Here is a 6,396-nt window from a genome sequence, read left to right on the forward strand (position 1 = left end):
TTGTAGAATATTGTGTTGGGTCCTAGCCTTAGTATTTCATTTGGGTGATTTACTAAGGGCTCAATCAATCAACTAACTTGAATTTGTTTTTCTCCCGTTTTGTAGATGTCAAAGTTCGACAACTATGGTCTTCCCAAATCCCGTGGAACAAGCATTCCACATGAAAATGGTATTCCACGATTCAATTGAGGAACAAGAAATCATGCTTCACTTCCTCCTCCTCCTCCTATTGTTCTCCCCAACCCACAAGATCGAAGAATTGAAAGGTTCAATATCACTAAAGCCCTATTAGAAATGAAACATGAAGATGGTAAACCCGTGTGTGCCCACGTTCTAGGAATGAAATCACACATTGATAGGTTGATAATGTTGGGTGTGTCATTCCCAGATGAGTTGGCTGTGAATTGGGTTTTGCAGTCACTTCCTGAATCAAATAATGAGTTCAAAAGAAAGTATTATATGATGAATCATGACGACAACCTCATTGACCTAACTTACATGCTCATTGCTGCTGAATCAGAAATGATTTGGCGAAGCAATGGAGCGTATTTGTTGGAAAAGTCAACCGACCATGCTTCCAAGGACGTTCTAGGAGAACTGACCTACGTTTACTGCCAAAAGAAAGGGCGTTGGATACAAGTCTGCCCAAAGAGCCTGAAGAGTCTAGAAGATGAGAGAGTCAAAGAGTATGGCAGCGCTTCAGCTAAAATCCACTATCTAACTCCATTAAGTTCCTATTCATTAATTCTTAATACATAATGTAATAAGATTACATTTGAATGTTTTACATGATCGGTGAAAAGAAAGGAAGCTTGGTGAAAGAGCAAGATGAATCTAATCACAAGGAATGGATCTTGATCGCATGGACTTGAAGATTAGATTTTGATCTTAGATAGTTATGATAGAGTTGTTAGAAAATTTTCTTTTGAAATACATAGTTTTCAATGGATTTTGCATTGTAAGGACAAATGTTTTCCGCTGCTTTTATGAATAAAATAAATTTTCGCTTGACTTATTTGTTTATTTGTTTATTTCCTTGCAATGAAATGGTTATGAAAATTGGTGTTTGCATATTTCTACAACAAATGGATTTGGTTCTTATTATATTATGGAAAGTCGAGAATTTACCAAATAGGGAGAGTTTCTCATCGCCCAAGTTTCAATTGGACAGAAACTTGGAATCGTGCAATGTGGATGCACGATGAATGAGAAATTAGACTAATTCATTGACAAAGTGTCAAGTGAAGGACTAGGAGATCGAGTACACAAAGTTGTGTGTTGATCAAAGTCCACCATAATAATAACGAGATATTCGTCATGATTTACTAAAGGTTTAATAAATATGATTATACTTATAAGATTAAGTGTAATTCTGAATTGATTGAAAAAAGTTTAAATCAATAGTAGAACGAATAATAAGAATCAAGTAGGCAGAGAGATAAAAGTTTCTCCATTCTAAGAAGAAGGGAGAGTACCTTTTACGCTTTATGATAGGTCTTAATGATTGAGAACCATATCTCAATTGATCCTCTAAGTGAGTCTTAGTACAATTGTATGTCTAAGAAGAGGAATCAAGGATTGAAGAAATGGTTAAATCAAGAAATCTACCATACTTCGTTCCAATAACAAATCTTAAAGTTAAGATTCTGGCAATGAGTGAAAAGTATTAAAGGTTTATAACATTCATAAAATGTGGAAAGTTGTGATGTCTTGAATAAGACAAAGACCAACTTGGACCAATTTATGAAGTGTTTTGATAAAAGCTACACTAACTCTTGAATATTTGTTTGTCAAGAAATGTTTTAACAAGAGAATCGTATATGTCAAGGAGTCAGTGGGAGTCTTAATGGTCTTGAAAGGTTCAAGAACAAATCAAATAAACCTTATCGATCATCACTAGCACACGAGTTGAGGTTTACAACCTATCGTGTAGACATCATTTTGTTTCTATGCCAATCCAATCGAGTTAAGTATGCATGTGAGTCCTATGAGTTCTCATTTGAATGCATAAAAGGCAAGGACCTTGATCAATGGAATGTACATTGATAGGAAAAGGTGAGCTGCTTAACTACTTGGAAGACGTGGTGGGCAGCTGTGCTACCATAAGGCAAGAAATCAAGATTAAGAAAGTTCGATCCATGTGAGTTTGAATTCGTCGTAAACTTTGGTTTTGACAAATTCACATGGATAGGAACAAATACACCGTTTAAATCTAAGTGTCATTAGATTTCCTCCTTCATGAAAATGATTGTGAGGAAATGCTTTCACTAAGAAAGATTTTAAGAAGATAGTGATTATAAAATTGCATTCTCGAATTTGATTATGGTTACGGTATCCCTTTCCATAATTTGAATTGTGAGGTTTGGCAATTAGTCTTAATTGTTTAGAAACACATATGAACTATCGAAGGCAAAGGCGTATAAGTTCAAAAGCCTTGATAAAAGATTATCAAAGCACTAAGTATTAGAAACATGAACTTAAGAAATTCAATAAGTATTGTCTTTCTGGAAGTTGAGATGTTTATGAATACATGTCGAAGCTAGTGGGAGCATAAGTGTTATGTTTTATAATAATCATCATGATAGTGGGAGCATAAAAGTTATGATTGTATGATTATTAAGGAAAGTACTGCAAGGTTAGCAATATTAATTATAGAAAACAAGAGTCATACTTTGCAAAGCTGTAAGAGTTGAAAGGTTGTTTTGCTATAATTAAGGGAGAGAATATTATGCTTCATTTTAAATCTAAAGGACTAGGTTGTGGAATGTTAATAAGTTTAGTCAAAGGTACATAGTGTGTTCTTAAAATTTCGATTATGATTACGGCATTCCTCTTCACAATTCGAATTTTGAGAACATAGCAAATAAAACATTATGCGTCGTGTCCCATATGCTTCGGGTATAGGATCGATTGCAAATGCTTTAATGTTTGACCATTCTAAAATTTTCCAAATGTCTAGCGCATTTAGAGGGAAAAAGGACTAGAATCGGTTTTGAATAAAATAATTAAACAACTATCAAAGGACAATCCAAAGATCGACGAGGATTGGTCGCTTGTGAGTAGTTGGAAGCATGGTATTGGATGGACCATATCGACATTATTATGAATAGAAAAGATTCTATTAAGAATGAGTTGTCATATGTAAATTATGGAAATGTCTCCATACCGGAGGGACCATATTGACATCATTACGAATAGATAAGATTATTAAGAATGAGTTGTCATATGGAAAATATGGAAGCGTGTCCATATTGGAAATTGAATATTGAAAATCTATGTCTAGATTAGAAACTTTTATGCAAAAGGATGTTCAAAGGAATGTACTTTGAGTGAGAGACATCACATCTAAGGAATTGTCTTGTAACAATCTCCGATAGAAGACTTTGTAATATCATTGGCAATAGTCTTTGTGACTTTGGTGCAGTGACATTACGAAAGGATAAGTTGCATAGAATGTTAGAATTTAGCATATTTTATAAGTAAAAAGAATTTGATATTCTTACACTTATGAAAAAGGATTTGGAGTTGTGAAATGAGAATGATTGGAAATGTGCTCAATTTGGTCTATTTCATAAAGTAAGAACCATAGGTAAGCATTGTGTGCATGCTAGGTGCATGGGACAAGTGTAATGATTCAAGTAAGGAGTTGATTACCCGAAACGACAAATAATGAGTAATCGATATGGTGATAAATAAAAGGAGTTTTATTTATACTCAAAGGTTTGAGGCCATATGGGATTAGTATTATTCTTGTGTTTCACATTTGCATGTTTTGACTTCCAGAATAATTGAGTTTATTAAGAATAATCGAATTATTCAAACGGGCCATAGTCGTTCATATGTTGGAAGTAGATATGAATGAAGACTGTCGTGAATTGGTGTGTGGATTGTCTAAAGAGCATTAGACATAAGCAAATGTTTGCTGCAACGTTCATGAGTGCTTATAAATATGATTTGAGCATTGGATTAAACCCACGCTCACTTGGATCACTCCATGAATTGTATAACGAGTAATTAGTGAGACGATAACATCTTATATTCTTGAAACCGAGATGTGTGAGTTGTATCTTGCGAATCGGTTGCACATTGATAATATGTAAACGCACTAGTAACTTGGTGTTATAAAACATATTGTTGTGTGTGATTTGGTTAGTGAGTGCAAGCAAGCATTGTATCAAAGTTTATCCGTTCCTTTTATCCATGGTAGGATAAAAATGATATCTTTTGGGCCCCTCGATGGTTTAGTGATGACAAACGTAAATGCTCGGCCGGGCTAGGGATAATTTGATTTGTTCAATTAGTCAGTCGTCATAAATCGGAAATCGAGATATAGTACAAAGAGAATGATTTGAAATCATATCTCATATGATATCTAGAATCGAGGAATATATGATCCCTTATCTAAGGACACGCGTATCTGATATAATCAGAGTTGACAGCGGCTTTGGAAAGCTACAATTGCAGATCAGGATCTGAAGTCATACACATAATAGTTATTAGACTTATCCAAGTGGGAGACTGTTGGATTAGTGTCTAAGTCCATAACTAATTTGGTATGTACTTGACCCGATGGTGCGTGGTCCTTTTGGGTTGCCTTCACCAAAGCAACTTGATTGGAGAAATAAATAAAGAGAGAGAGGTTATTATGATTTATTAATATGTTATAAGAATAATATATTAAAGGAGAAATCATATTTGTTTAATTAATATTGGTCAATAATTAATTATGAATTAATTTTGTGATCAAGTGTAATTAACTAAACTAGAGGGGTTGAATTGTAATTATGTGATAGTTACAAAATAAGGTAAGGATTATCTTAAATATAGGGTGAACGAATTTATGGAGATAATGCCTTAGAATTCGACTAGGATAAGGGTTTCTAAGACTTATCTTATGGTTGCTTGATGGGCATGTAACTAGATAAGGATAAGGACTAAAACCCTAATCTTTACACCTATATAAACCCCCTAAGGCTCATGAATTCGTCTAAGCCTTCCCAAGAAGTCCTAAGGACGAATTCCTACCTCTCTCCTCTCTCTTTATACCTTCTCCACTTGCTTATGGTGTTTGTAAGCCATTAGAGGAGTGACACTTGTGACTCTAAGCCTTCCAAAGTCAATTCAAGGAGGAATTGGGATTATTATTGCTATATAACAATCAAGGTATGTTCTTAAACCTAATTATATGTTAATGTCGATTTCCATATGCTAGAATTAGAGTTTATAGTCTTGGATTCAAAGCATGTACAATAGAGAAACCTAGATCCAAGCATTAAGGTTTGTATGAGCACATAGGATGTCTTATGACCAAAATCCATCAATTTTTGTGAAATGTGCTACGAGAATTATATGATTTTAAAATGAAAAATTTGTTTGAAAAATTACGTTTTTACAGATCAGATTTAAAACACTTGTTGCTACTCGTCAGAAACGACATGAAAGATCATTTCATTTGATTCCTTATATAGACAAGGTTTTAGATATTCTTTTGATAATGAGAATGGATCTATTTATGTTTATAAAAATGGTGTATTTTAGTTTGAAGCTTTACCTTGTGACGGTGTGTATGAAACTGTGATGGCTGTAGACATTTTAGGAAATAGTGTTTTACAAATTGATTCGTCTAATGGTTTAGAAAAAACATGCTTGTGGCATTGTCGTCTTCGACATGTCAACAAGAAACGTGTTGCCTAAATCCAAAAGGATGGAGTGTTGGAATCATTTAACTTAAGGATAGATGATACATGCGAGTCTTGTTTGCTATGTAAGATGAAAAAAATCACATTTCACTGGTTCTTGTGAAAGAGGTTTAGGATTGTTGGATATCATACATACAGATGTGTGTGGGCCTTTTAGATCCACCACAAGGCTTGCAAATCGATTCTATCTGACTTTTACTGATGATTATAGCAGATATGGTTATATCTACTTAATCTAGCAAAAGTCAGAAACCTTTGAAAAGTTCAAAGATTCAAACAAGAAGTTGAGACTCAATTGGGCGGGAAGATAAAGATGCTTAGATCCGATAGAGGTGATGAGTATCTTAGTATCTAGTTCCATGAGTACTTCAAGGAATGTGCAATAGTTCCACAATTCACTCTTCCTAGAACACCACAACTTAATGGTGTGGCCGAGAGGTGTAATCGAACCTTGTTGGACATGGTTCGTTCCATGATGAGTTGAGCTTCACTTTCGATCTCTTTCTGGGGGTATGCCTTAGAGATTTTCACCCACATTCTTAATCTTCTCCTAGAAAAGATGGATGCCAAAACACCTCACAAAATGTGGATAAGGAAAGCTCCCTTATTAGGACACATCAAGGTTTGGGGTTGTGAAGCTTTCGTTAGATGAGAGACTTACGACAAGCTGGAACCTAGAAGTGAGAAATGTATTTTC

This window comes from Lactuca sativa, chromosome 2 (assembly GCF_002870075.4).
Source record: "Lactuca sativa cultivar Salinas chromosome 2, Lsat_Salinas_v11, whole genome shotgun sequence".
NCBI classification, from domain to species: Eukaryota; Viridiplantae; Streptophyta; class Magnoliopsida; order Asterales; family Asteraceae; genus Lactuca; species Lactuca sativa.